General features: G+C 39.2%; 1 pseudogene; it reads left to right on the top strand.

The window, feature by feature from the left end:
• LOC108462152 (amino acid transporter AVT6E-like) overlaps nucleotides 1-7,162 on the top strand; it is a 75,408-nt pseudogene extending 68,246 nt beyond the window's left edge.
• The last annotated feature ends 7,808 nt before the right edge of the window (nucleotides 7,163-14,970 follow it).

Below are 14,970 nucleotides of genomic sequence, written 5' to 3'. Positions count from 1 at the left end.
GTTTAGCTAGTGTGAGTTCGGTTAAGAGAGGTTAGCTTCTTGGGTCATGTGGTATCTCAGATCGGGTATTCGAGTCGACCGAATAAAATTTCAGCCATACTTAATTGGAAGCCTCCAGAAATATTATCGAGGTTCGAGTTTTGGGGCTTGCCGGTTATTACCGACGATTTGTAAAAGGCTTCTCAACAATAGCCACGCCGATGACGAAGCTACTCTAAAAGGATGTTAAGTTCGAATGGACGGAGAAATGTCAGAAAAGTTTCGATCAACTGAAAACTTATTTGACTGAAGCCCCAATTCTAGTGCAACCCGAGTCCGGCAAAGAGTTTGTCATCTATAATGACGCCTCCCTATTTGGGTTAGGTTGTGTATTGATGCAAGAAGGTCAAGTTGTGGCCTATGCGTCGAGGCAATTAAAGCCACATGAGAAAAATTATCCGACCCATGATCTCGAATTGGCCGCCATCGTATTCGCCTTAAAGATTTGGCGACATTACTTATTTGGTGAAAGGTGCCATGTGTACTCGGATCACAAAAGTCTCAAATATTTGATGACCCAAAGAGACTTAAATCTGCGACAAAGACGTTGGCTCGAGCTGTTAAAGGATTATGAGCTGGTCATTGACTATCACCCGAAAGGCGAATGTGGTTGCGGATGCCTTAAGTCAAATCATTATTCGCTTTACGAGCGATGAACGTGCACTTGTCATGCTCGATCCGATAGTGTGTTAGTAGCTGAATTGAAAGCCAAACCACTATTGATACATCAAATTCGAGAAGCTCAGAAAGTCGACGACGAGTTGGCTGCAAAACGGGCTGAGTGTGTTCCGAACAAGGACTCGAAATTTCAAATTGATGATGACGATTTTTTGAGGTTCAAAAGTCGTCTGTGTGTTCCAAAGAATTCGGAACTCATTTCGATAATTCTGAATGAAGCCCATTGTAGCCGAATGGCAATCCACCCGGGGTGTACGAAGATGTACAATGATTTGAAACGTCAGTTTTGGTGGCATGGTATGAAACGAGACATCTCCGACTTTGTTTCGAGATGTTTAATATGTCAACAAGTGAAAGCGGAACATCAAGTGCCTTCAGGATTACTTCAGCCAATCACGATACCCAAGTGGAAATGGGATCGAGTCACAATAGACTTTGTATCCGGACTGCCATTGTCAGCAAGTAAGAAGGATGCGGTTTGGGTCGTGGTAGATAGATTGACTAAGTCGGCTCACTTTGTCCCCGTACGTACGGATTTTTCAATGGACAAATTAGCCGAATTGTACGCTTCTCGATTGTGAGATTACACGGGTGCCTATTTCCATCGTGGTCGGATAGAGATCCGAGATTTACCTCGCGATTTTGGAAAAAGTTGCAAGAAGCTTTGGGTACCAAGTTGCATTTCAGACCGCTTTCACCCCCAAACCGATGGTCAATCCGAGCGGATAATTCAGATACTTGAGGATATGTTGAGATGTTGCGTCCTCGAGTTTTGTGGTTCATGGGAACGGTATTTGCCGTTGATTGAATTCGCTTACAACAACAAACTTTCAATCAAGTATTAAGATGGCACCCTACGAGGCTTTGTACGGTCGTAAATGCCGTACACCATTGTTTTGGACCGAGCTCGGTGAAAGCAAAATTTTCGGGTGGATTTGATTAGAGATGCTGAATGAAAGTGAAAGTAATCCGTGAAAGTCTAAAGATAGCCTCCGATCGCCGAAGTCGGCGCGGATCTCAAGCGTAAGGACATCGAGTATCGTGGGAGATAAAGTGTTTCTCAAGGTTTCGCCTTGGAAAAAATACTCGATTCGCCGTAAGGGCAAGTTGAGCCCGAGGTTCATTGGGCCATATGAGATATCCGAGCGAGTCGGTCCAGTGGCATATCGTTTGATTTTGCCCCCTGAACTCGAAAGGGTTCACGATGTCTTTCATGTTTCGATGCTTCGACGCTATAGATCCGATCCATCGCACGTGATTAGTCCATAAGAAATTGAAATTCAAGCTAATTTGAGTTATGAGGAAGAACCGATTCGTATCCTATCACAGGAAGTGAAAGAGTTGCGAAACAAGCGGGTTCCGCTAGTGAAAGTGTTATGGCTCAAGCACGGGATAGAAGAAGCTACTTGGGAGACCGAGAACTCTATGAAAGAGCGATATCCAAACCTATTTACCGGTAAGATTTTCAGGGACGAAAATTTCTTAAGTGGGGGAGAGTTGTGACGTCCCTAATTTGACCCTAGTCGGGAAGTGGTGTCGGGACCATTAAACCGAGTCTTATAAGTAATTAGAAGTTATATTCTATGTTTATGATGTTAGCAAATGCATGTGTGAAAGTTGCATGCATTAATTTGATCATTTCTATGTGAATTTATTTAGATGGACTTATATGAAACATTGTTGAAAGGTGATAGGCCAATCTTCAAAGGTCTAATAGTACATGCATGCAAAAGAATGGTTTTGCATGTCAATTTACCCAAAGAGAAGGAAGTGGCGGCCATGGTGATGAATATATAAAAGAAAACATGTCTTAAACATGTTTTGCTAGTGGTGGATGTTAGAAATAATAAAATAAGAGTATGGAAAAAAAATTAATGTTAGTAGGATGAGAAACAAAAAAAAAAAGTGTTCATCTTTCTCCATAGCTCTTGGCGAATGTCCTAAAGAAAGAAAAGAAAAAAAATTGTTCATCTATTTTCACTCTCTTTTTGGCCGAAAACACTAAGGATAAGGAAGGAGTTTTGCTTCATACTTGGTTTGGAAGAGGATTAGGAAGAGGTTGGCTATACTTGCATCAAGAGTAAGGTATGTTTGAGGTTGTGCCATGAGATTCATGCATGTTTGTGGTTGCTAGATTGATGTTCTTGTTAGCCCATGGTTCAAATCTTTGTTATGTCATGGGAATGAAATTCGGCCAAAGTGAATATGGTGATAAAGCCATTGCATGCTAAGTGTGAAGCTTGATGATGATGCATGCAATGATGGATTGTCTACTCTTGAGATTTCTTTGTAGCCATCTTGAGTAAGACTTTGAGTTTTCTTTTGTTTAACCATGATTGAAGTTGAAAGGGCATGATTGTGATGTATTCGCCATGATGCATTCATGAGCATGGTTCATGCTTCTTGCATGTTAGTTAAAATTTGTGTTTTGGATGGCTATGGACACCTTGAAATTCGCCATGCTCATATATGTATATATATGTTTGCACATGATGTTTTGGTTATGAAGTAAGTGATGAATATGTTTGTTTAAAGAAGAAGATGTTGAAGAATGTTTGTGAAATTGCAAGCACATTCTGCCTAGCACACATATGAGTGCTTGATGCTATATTATAAGTTTTGAGCTACAATATGCAAAGCATTAACTAGTAAAATGCATGCTGTTTTGTGTGGTATTAGTGCATAATTGGCCTCAACATGGACATGTATATTCGGCCTTAGGTAGCCTATTGATGGCCTTAGCTTTTCCTTGATGCTCGAATGAATTGTATTGAATTGCTTGATGTAGTATAAAATGTGCATGACCATTGTGTATTCAAGCTAAAGGGTGGCCATATGACCGCTTAAACTCCTTGTCATATTCGCCATAAGCTAGCACAATGAGGTTTTAATAAATTGAATTTGTTTGAATTAGCTCAAGAGCTTAGAGGGCCACAATTGGACAAGGGAAGGAAAAGTGATCGAATAGCCGTAAAAGCCGCTCGACAACATCCGAGGTAAGTCCTCAAGAAGTGACCCTACTTGAATTATGTGAAATGAAATATGGATGTGTAATGATTATTGATTTATGTGTATGAGTATTTGAATGATACCCGGCTAAGTCCCAAGGCGATTATGCTAGTGATTACATTTGTGTTTGAGCCTTAGTAACGAAAATGAAACATGAATGTCTAATGATTATTGATGTATGTGTGCATGAGCAATTGAATGATATCCGGCTAAACTCAAGACGCTTATGCTGAAATTATATCCGGTTAAGACCAAGGCAATTGTGCTAGTGGCTACATCCGGCTAAGACCAAGGCATTCGTGCGAGTCATTCTATCCGGCTAAGACCAAGGCATTCGTGCACGTGGTTATATCCGGTTGTATTCAAGAAGCTTGGGCTGGAGGTGAGTGTTGGTTGCTGTAATAAATTGATTAGTACGCTCGAAAAGCCCAAAGAATAAGGTACGTTTATATGTGCATTGAAAGTCGACATGTTTGAGCAACATTCGCTCAATCGACTAACTAATTTCAGCTATTGAATTGGTTGATACTTTGTGAAAGTATATAATGATGAAGTGTGAAGTAAGAATGATTATGTGAATGTGTATTAATGAAATGATGCATTTGGCTATGTGAATGTATTGCTTTAATTAAAGCTGATTATATTCCTTGAGACTTACTAAGCATAAAAATGCTTACCCCGCTGCTTTGGCTCTCTGTTTTATAGATTTTGCTCGATAGCAATCGGATTCGGGATCATTAAAGTCGAAGTCATCCACACTATCAACGCCTCTATTTTGGTATAAATTTTGGTTGAACTTTGAAATGGCATGTATAGGACTACCCTTGTTGGTTTAAATATGCTGTGATGTATATGTGTACGGCCATGCAAAAATGGCTCGTAAAAGTGAAGTCTGAACTTAGACTATTTGCGGTTTGTATATATATATATGGTGTCATGATGTGATTATGGATTGAAATGGGAATGTTGGTCACATGATCAGCCATTGGTATGGTTAAAATGATCATATGTGAACCTATGTATGACAAGACTAGTTGGTTCATGGAGACTACAAAATAGGTAAGACCTACCTTAAAACAGATGCTGCCAGCTGCAGTGACGTGAATGTGAAAAATCACCAAAATTTGTAGGAATGGTATTAAATAGTGAATAAGCTATGTAAATGAACCTTGATGAGTCTATTTTCATATGGAAGAAACGAAATGGTCATAGGAGTTACATGTTAAGAGATATTAAAGCTATTGTGAGACAGGGCCAGAACGGTTTCTGGGTCCCCTGTCGCAACTTTTAAAATTTACTATAAATTATCCAGAAAGAATTAGGAGTCATGCCTTATATGTACAGATTCCATTTTGAGTCTAGTTTCATTAGAAACAAACGGCACCAGTATTAAAGCCCTGTACAGAGAGATATTCAAGTTGTAACGCGCGAAGGTTAAAGAAGTCGATCCCTGTAAAATGGGTGACTTTAACTAATAAACTGTACCAATTGGCCTGACCAAAAATTCTAGAAATAAATCCATGGATGGATATATGAGTCTAAATTCAGGGAAAATTTACGAAACCAGTTTCCGAGTTTTGAAACTCGAGATATGATTTTTAAGGCGACAGTGACGCAGTTTTCCAGCCTGACTGGAAATGTCAAATTGGTGGGCAAAATATGTGGACTTGGCTTGTTAACCCCTCGTGTCCGACACCGGCGATGGTCTCGGGTTCGGGGTGTTACAGGAAGTACTGGAGGAAGTTAAGAAGATTGGTAAAACACTCCAGGCTGGTATGTGGACTGTAAGAAGAAGAGAGATCGCAGTTCTCTAGGGCTGGAGCCTCATTCTATGCAGGATGTTAAAATGCGTCAAAACTTTCCAACTTGTGAGTATTACAGAAGGCGTCACCCGGAAGAATACTGGAGGAAGTCAGGAGCATGTCTCAGATGCGAGTCTCAGGAGCACCGGGCTCGAGACTGCCAAATCACTATTAAGTCAGGTATGTTTTGTTTGAGTGTGATGATTTGGACATAGAAATTGTATACGTGTGATGTCTATCTTCTCCAATGGTTAGATGTTTTGGGTGTGTGTAAGAGGTTTCAAGTTCAAGTTAAAGTGTGGAAGTGTTATTGGGATCGGAGTGCGCAGCGAGAGTGTAGTGGTGTAGTCTGGGTTGTGCGACTGTTTTGATAGTTGGAAATTTTGAGGACGAAATTTCTTTAAGGGGGTAGAATTGTAACGCCCCAAATTTGGGCCTCGAAGTATTGGGCCTTGAATGTGGGTCTGTAAGGAGGTGTTATATAAGTATTTAATTGTGCAAGGAAATGACACAATTAAATGTCTGCTTTAGTGGTTAATAGCCTTGAGAAGTGTTGGAGAAATCTTGTGTTCAAACCTGGGCTTTAGAAAAAAAATTGGTTTTAAGTGAATAAAACCCTGAATGTTTGGATGAAGGCCTTTTAAATTATGGTGTTAAATAAATGACACAAAGAAGCATGTAGTCTAGTGGTTGGGGCGTCATTAAGGTTGTAAGGGAGCCTGGGTTCAAGTCTTGGCTCTTATTTTAGTTTTCTTTTAAAGGAACCCAGATTTTGGCTTGTAGACCTTTTAGTTAATTGAGGATAAATGGTGACACAAAGAGCCTTGTCATGTAGTGGCAAGGTGGTGTCACAAGGGTGGCAAGGAGGTCCAGGGTTTGAGCACTGGCATGGGATATTGATGAGTATTTATCTTGCACTTTTGGGTGGCAGGTGGTTGAATTAGAGTAAAATTCTATGTGGTGCAAGGTTGATTTGGTCAGGGAATTTGAACATGACGTGGGAGTAAGTTGAGGAGGGGATTATGGAGGAGAATTTGGAGGAGTAAATCAAGGAATTCAAAGCTTGAAGAGTTGTAGCCGATTGGGGAAGCTTGTGCATGCAAATTCAAGTAGGGGTCTCTTTGGTAGGCATTTAAGCATTATGGGAACTTTTAGAGTATTCTTTCTTTGTGCCAAATTTTGAGTTTTGGGAGTGACACCTAGTTTCGGTTTTCCTAAGTGCCAAATTTGCTTGTTTTTTTCTTGGGTGTTTTCGTGCTCTACCTTGGTGACCCAATTACTTTTAGGCATTCTCAAAGCCGAATATTGCCTTTTTCTCCTCTCAATCTTAACTCTTCTTTTGGCCGAACCTTTGTCCCTCTTCTCTCATATTCTAGCCGACTAAACTTTTCGTTCTTTCTCTCCCTTTGTTTATGTTTCGGTGGTAGTGGTAGTCATTCGGTGAGTTTTGTCTTTCATTCTTTCTATAGTTTCAAGTTGCTTTCCTTTCCTTTTCTTTCTTTAAAGTCGAATGCTTCTTCTTCTTTTGGGTTCGGATTGCAACTTTTGACCCTCTATGTGTTATTGGTTCGCTAGGTCCTAAGTGTCTTGAGGGGTTTATCAGAAGTGCTAAAGCTTTCGGAACCTCTTTGTGATTTCATCTAAGGTAATCCTACTCTCAATTATTTGGTTCAACTGGAGATAGATGTGGTTGTGTTGTGTGGTGGTCGAATATTTGTGCTCTAATCTAGGGGTTGTGCCTTTCGGATTCGTGCACATCAACCCTTGGGTTAGGTAGTCGTGACTGATAGTTGACTGTTTTGTCACAGTTAGTCAATGAGGAAGGGTGATCGGTTCTAGCCAACTATCATATAGGAGTAGTGGTATTTTCTCAACCAAGGTGAGCAAGGGTTGTCGATTTAGGGGTAAAGCTAATCATTAACCCTATTGGTTGTAAAGCTGATATGTGTATCTTGTTTGACTTTAGGTTCGAAGAGCGTGGATCTTAGCTAGTTTTCGCAAGAAGGTGTGTAACTGTATGCCTTGTTTTGATAACCGGCTGAAAAGCCGAAAATGTGTGTGTTGTTTACTATGTTATGACTATAGATCGACAAAATACCGAAAAGCCAGAAATATGGGGTATGACGCCACACGAGCGTGCGATGGCGCGTGTGGTGAACCGAGCTCACGGAATGTGGGCATATGACAAGTAAGGCCACCATGAACGAATTTGTGGGCTTAGGCCGTAGTGGGCCACTTGAGCCATGAAATGGGCTGAATTGGCCCAATGGGCCCATGGGCCCGCTTGTGTCAAATCAGCTGCTAGGTGGAATATGGTTGTGCTTGTCATGTTGCGTACATGGCATAAGCCGTTCAGGGCTACGTTGGGCAGGACTGGGCCGTGTAGACCCAATGGGCTTGTGGGCCCACACGGATAAAATGTATGCTATGTGGTAAGTTTTAGATTGGGCTACATCGTTTGTACCGCCGTGAATAGTTCTGGGTTAAATGGGCCGTATGGGCCCAATGGGCCCGTGTGGGTAGATTTCGCTGTTAAGTAGGAAGTAGGTAGACTTGTCATGTCGCGCACATGACTTAGGCTGTTTTTGGGCCTCGATGGGCCAAAATAAGCCGTGTGGGCCCAATGGGCTCGTGGGCCCCACACAGATAAAATCTGCGGTATGTGACTGTTAATGAATCGGGCTATTGTATACACATAACCATATCTAAGTTTGGGCGAAAAGGGCCACACGAGCTTGTGGGCCCCACTTAGGTCAAGTATGGGCCTTAGGCCCATTTGTACTGTTATGTTTGTTTAGGTTACTTAAGTTGCTCGAGGCAACGGCGGACCATATGATGGGTCATAAATACCCCCGATTTACAAAATTACCAAAATACCCCCGATTTACAAAATTATCAAAATACCCTTAGTTTGTAAAATGACCGTAATGCCCCTATAGGGTAAAATGACCGAAATACCCTTGTAGTGTAAAATTATTGAAAACCCCTGTAGAGAAAAATGACCGTAATACCCCTGCATGGTATTATGACAATTATGCCCTTATGTCCCGTATGACTGATGTGCTTATGATTTACTTATATGATTGTGCTGAGTATGACTTTGCATACATGTAATATTTATGACATGACATTTTGCATTGGGGTTGGGATTCTTATTTGGAGGAAGTACTGTACTAGTGGCTTTACCACGTTTTTACTGTTCTGATGGCTTTGCCACACATTCTAATATTAGTGGCTATGCCATGTTTACTGTTATTAGCAGCTTTGCTGTGATATTGGTGTGTTGGTTGGGTGGGTCGATTTAATCCCCACATGGTGTGTTGGTTGGTACGGGTGGTGCGTTGGTTAGAGTAGGATGGGATGGGTTGCATATCTGCACTGCACTGATACTACATTGGGCTTAGGCCCACATTATTATCAGATAGGCTAAGGCCCAGTCAGATCGACATGAATAGGGCTCAGCCTGCATGTTACTACATTCATTGTTTACTGTTTGAATGATAGGGGATTTTACACACTGAATTTTCATAAACTCACCCATTTGTTTTAACTATACAGGTAATCCCCAACCTTAGACGGTTTGGAGCTGTAAGAGGCTTAGAGGTGGCCACACGTTTGCTAATGATCTACTTCTAACTTTATTTATTTAAGTTTCATTTTGGGGTCCTGCTTATGTAATAAGGCCATTGGTGGTTTTGTGTTTTAATTGGCGCTTGTGAATTTCTATGATAAACTGCTAGTCTAGGAAAACACGAGTTTTCAAATTGTCACAGTTTTTTAAAAGAGCACGAGCTTTCAACAACAAAGTTTTCAAAATGCTTCCGCGATTTAGATTGGATAAATGTACCAAGGTTAAATAAATTGGTAAACGTTCTGATAAGAACTATTTTTGAATAGGAATAAAAGGATTTAAATTCAGTAATAAATTTTTACCGAAAAGATCAAGTCTTCGAAAAGCACTTTGATGTGACACGCCAGATTCGGCCATAACGTCTAGGCCGGGTTTGGGGCATTACAGTGTGGACTAAAATAGACCATTTTACAAGCCAAATTTCTCACCCAACTTGGAATCAGCCTACACTCAACATTGTGTGTATGGACAAGCCATATTAAGGCATCCAAAACAAGCAAAATCAAGTGTTAAACATGTAGTATATTAACATACAACCAATATGCCTTTAGGCACCTCAAATGAAAATTCATAAACATGTGCAAATACACACACAATTTGTTCATTTAATCAATAAAGGCTTGACCAAAACTAAACCATATTATGCCACTTGATTCACCCTTTAAAAACATACCAAAATGTACCATATATGACATACAAAAACTAGCTTCAAATGGTCATATAATTCATATATAATTTGTGCACTAAAAACACCAAATAAGTCATTCAAACAAGTACCAATTCACAACCATTCAAGGCTTACACAAAATACATATTCAAACCACCATTTTACCTTCCATCATTCTACCATATCAAGCCATACCTCAACCGTATAAAATAACTTATATACACATCAAAATATACCTTTTCACCAACATAAGGCCAAAATGCAAACCAACCAAATGGTCATTTCCACAACAAAAATGCATAGGCTAACATTAGCCAAAATAACCTATACATGCCATTACAAAGCTCTGACTATCTTCCAACTCGAATGAGCTTCCAATACTATATAAAACACGGAAAATACACAGAGTAAGCATTTAAGCTTAGTAAGTTCGTATAACTTAGAATTTAACTTGCCATTTATTCACATATAAGGTAACTAATCAAACAATATCCGAACATATATTAGCCAAATGCTTAAGCTGTAACGCCCCAAACCCGGCCCAGACGTGATGACCGAATCCGGTGTGTCACATTGAAGCGTTACTAGAAAAGTCATGTTTTATCTAAAGTCTTTCTTAGTGTTAAAAAAATATCCTCGTTATAGATTAAAGTGAATGGAAGCTGTGCACCAGGTAGAAAGCCAGAAAAAGAGGAGGTGAGTCAATTAGACTGCTTAAGTACCTAGCTCTCCAAGGATCCAATCTTAAACATGCACACAACCATTGCCACACTTTAACTGAGTGGTTGTTCAGGCAAAACCAATTCATTTGAAGCCATTTAAGAAGGTTATTAATTTTTGAAAACGTTTTCGTTGCGGAAGCTTTGCTTGTTATCACGATATTTTGAAATCACATAACTTTTTAAAACGTGCCCTAGAGCTATTCAATTTCAAAACAATTAAAACAATATCATGCCTAAGCTAACAAAACATACTAAAACCATTAAAAACAATTAAAATGGCCTTATTACAACTTAAAACCCAACAATTAAAGCAAATAAGTGCTGAACCAAACACATGAAGAAAACCGAATTTGCAGAACATGTGGCCACTACGAATCCCTCACGGCTCCAAGTCCACTATGGTTGGGGATTTCCTGTATGGATGAAATTAAGGGGTGAGTTTGTAAAACTCAGCGTGTAAAATAACCCAACCATAGTCCAAATCAGGTCAAACCACAGAAACAGATTAAGTAGGGCCTTAGCCCTATACAGAATTCAGAATGAAGCCCATAGGCCCATAACAGATACAGAACAGATATATCATGTATGCTGAGAACCCAACCCATATCCATCCATACACCCCCGTACCAACCTTACACCATATGGGGAGACTACTCAACCCACCCATCCGCTACACGCCACAGAATTTGTAGCATAGCTGCCAGAACAGATATTCTGACAGAGTCACCAGATACAGATATTGTGGCAGAGCCACCCTGAATAGATATTTGTGGCTTAGCCACCAGAAACAGATATTTGTGGCATAGCCACCAGAACGCTTCCTCCATCAATATAACCCATATCCCATGCAACAGATATACATGTTATGGCGTACAATAAACAGAATCAGAATATCATGCATTTCAGTCAAAATTAACCCTAGGGGTATAATGGTCATTTTGCACCTAGGGGTATAATGGTAATTTTCATACTTAAGGGTATTTTTAGTAAATTTACTATTTTAGGGTTTTCATGCATGTTACAGCCATTAACGTATTAACAGAAACACTTACCGAACGTTTTTACTAAATTGGGTCCGTTGGCCCATTAACCCGATTTCGGCCCTTTAAGCCCAAATACCGAAATGCATGAAATTGTGCACTCTGCAATCTTACTGCTTGAGATTACCAGAATTAACAAACAAACTATCTCACGAGCGCTCACACGCTCGTAAGTTCACAAAATGTTGCTCTTCGGCATTTTGGCTTTTCGGCTTTTGCCGATCTAGTCTATAAGTGGGTGTCGTTTACACACCTGATCTGTAACGATACCTTGGCAAGATCCACACTCGAGTTGCCTACAATCGAGTTACTAAAACGTCAGCCTACATATCAAAAACAAACTACGCACTAGACCCCTTACCATATTCGGCCAACATTGCCTTGGACCCCAAAGTTCTTACCTTCCTGCCGAAATATGGACTAGATCTAGATGTCCAACCGAGTTAACCTTCAAGCCCTTCGCTGTACGCACCCTTGTCCATGCTAGCACATACAAAACCAAAGAAAGAGGCAAAACTGCCCTTAGTCCCAATGTTAGCCACCCTTAAGGGGTTTCGGCTTTTACCTTAAATCATGAGTAACTAAAGAAAGATTCAAACACTTACCTCTATCGTTATGACACTACTCCTGATCTACTGTAGATCCATCCACCATACAAGAAGGGAAAATTATACTCAAGGATTCGGTTTTTGAAGTACCTCGGTGTGGAAAAGTTTCGGTTCTAAAAGAAAGAATGGGAGGTTCGGCTTCAATGGAGTTTCGGGTAACCAGTTCTTGACAAGGGTTTATGAGGGAAAAGAAGAAGAGAAATATGAAGGATTTAGGTTCAGCCAAGGGGTAATCGGTAGTAGGTACTTGGTTTTAAGAGGAAATAGAGATAAAGAAGATGGGAGTCGACAAGAAAAGAAAAGAGAAAAGAAGAGGGGAGGAGATGAGAGAATTCGGTTCTTAAAGAAGAGAAGTCGGCACATGTGTAGGGTGTAGTTTCTGCTTCTAGCAAAAGAAAGAAAAAGAGAAAACCCTAGGTACACCACCCTATTTCGACAAAACTAGTCCCGAAAATACAAAAAGAATTCGGCAGCCACAAGTCCAAATGCCGAAATTCCCCACACTAAATGACCTAGCCGAATTTGCCTATACTAAAGACCCTTGGTCGACCAACTCTTGCTCCTCAAGAGTCCAACATTCGGCCAACAACAAGCTCCTTGATCAGTTCCTAATTTTCCTTCCTTATCTCTCCCTTACCCAATCCCCTAAGTAGCTCAAACTCTCCCTAACAGAGTTCCACCTACGTTCCACTACCTACTTTTCCTGTTCACAAAAAATAAATACCCTATTTAACTTACCTTTCGACTTGAACCTTGGCTCCCCCTAAACATCCACACGCCACTTCCCAAACACCTATGTGGCGTCACATGCCACTTTACCACAGATCTTCTTGTGTCTTATTTTACCACCTTTAATTTAAAAGCCCATAATGCCAGAACCCTCTCTCTCTAAAATTGAAAATTCAGAAATTACCTTGAATTAAATTTACTCTTGGGCCTTCTAAAGGCCCATTAACATACTCAAACCTACATCAAACAGTCAAATCATAGAAATCTCGAAAATCCCAAAAATTGGGGCGTTACATAAGCACATATACATCAACCATGTTAGTCATGTAAACACATATATAAACCAAGTCATGGGTGAGCTCAACAATTAATCAAATTCCATATACATGTATCATCCATTTCATATACCTATATACCATGTAATATCATTTTCCATGAAATTCATATCTGTACTTGTAATAGTTGGTATCGAACTCATGTCATATTGTATCAAAACATTGCCCATTGAACCATTTAGAATATTATTGGATATGCGGGATAGCTCACACATAGTGTGCTAAACTGTAATCTGTCAATTCTTGTACATGTATGCTCATACGAGCTATGAATCGGTATATGCTCATACGAGCTATGAATCGGTATACTCTCATGAGCTGTAAATCGGTAATCTTATACGAGCTGAGAATCGGCAAGCTCTTACGAGCTAAATATCGGTAAGCTCATACGAGCTAAGAATTGGTAATCCCTAATGACATGTCATTTGTATCATACAAATTTCTAAGGCTCAAACGAGACTCGGTAATTGTCATACGTCATTGGATTTGCGATCGGTATTTATACATAGAAATTATACAAATCACATACATATAATTGAATTAAAACATATAAATACTAAACTTCATTACATGAACTTACCTCGATGAGTATACATAGATACGGAGACGATTAATTCGAGATTTTCTCTTTGCCCCGATCTAACTCCGTACGACATCTAATTGGATCTATACGGATAAATTTAACTCAATTTAATATATTTATCATTCAAATTAGTCCAAAACATATTTTTGGAAAAATTACCATTTTTCCCTATAGTTTTAATTTCTTTGCAATTTAGTCCTTAGGCTCAAAAAATGAAATTAATGCAATTTAACTTTTACCCAAGCCTAGCCAATTTTGATACATATTAGTAGCAGCCCATATATTTTATAATTTCACCACACAATTTTTCTATTTTTCAATTTAGCCCCTAATTGATAATTTCATCAAAAATTCCTTTGCAAAAGTTGTTTATCTAACAACAACCATTCATTGTCTAACATCAAACTTCAAAACTCAAACATGCTCATCAATGGTAAAACCCTAACAATTTAACAGTTTCACAAATTAATCCTCGAGCTAGATACATTAAGCTACAATGATCCTGAAAATGTATAAATCATTAAAAACGGGACAAAAATCACTTACCAATTGAGTTTGTAAGCTTGGTCGAATATCAAACTCAAAAATAGCTTTCTAAATCCCTAGTTTCGGTTGAAGAAGAAACATAAAATATGAAGACTTGATTTTGTTTTATTTATTTTATCTTTAATTACTAATTTTCGAAATTAACCTTAATAACTAAACCAAATTTCAAAATTGCTAAGACAACATCTTCCACTAACTAATAAATGGTCTAATTGCCATATAAGGACTTCCACTTTAAAGCCCTAAAGCTATTTAATACCTTTAGCTATTACAACTAAACTTTTGCACTTTACGCGATTTAGTCATTTTTATTAAATTAAGCATGTAGACAGTAAAATATCTTAACAAAATTTTTATACGGTATTTCTATCATGTTATAGACCATAAAAAATAATAACATAATTTTCTTGAATTTGTGTTCCCGAAACCACTATTCTAATTTCACTGAAAACGGGTTGTTAAACTCTCCTCGTAAAGGGATTTTCGTCCCTAAAAATCTTACCAAAAAAGAGGTTCGGATATTGCTTTCTCATAGCTTCCTTAGGTTCCCAGGTAGCTTCTTCTATTACGTGAGGCAACCA

The sequence above is a fragment of the Gossypium arboreum genome, chromosome 8, assembly GCF_025698485.1.
Source record: "Gossypium arboreum isolate Shixiya-1 chromosome 8, ASM2569848v2, whole genome shotgun sequence".
Classification (NCBI taxonomy): Eukaryota; Viridiplantae; Streptophyta; class Magnoliopsida; order Malvales; family Malvaceae; genus Gossypium; species Gossypium arboreum.
This window is presented reverse-complemented; position numbering and strand designations above follow the sequence as displayed.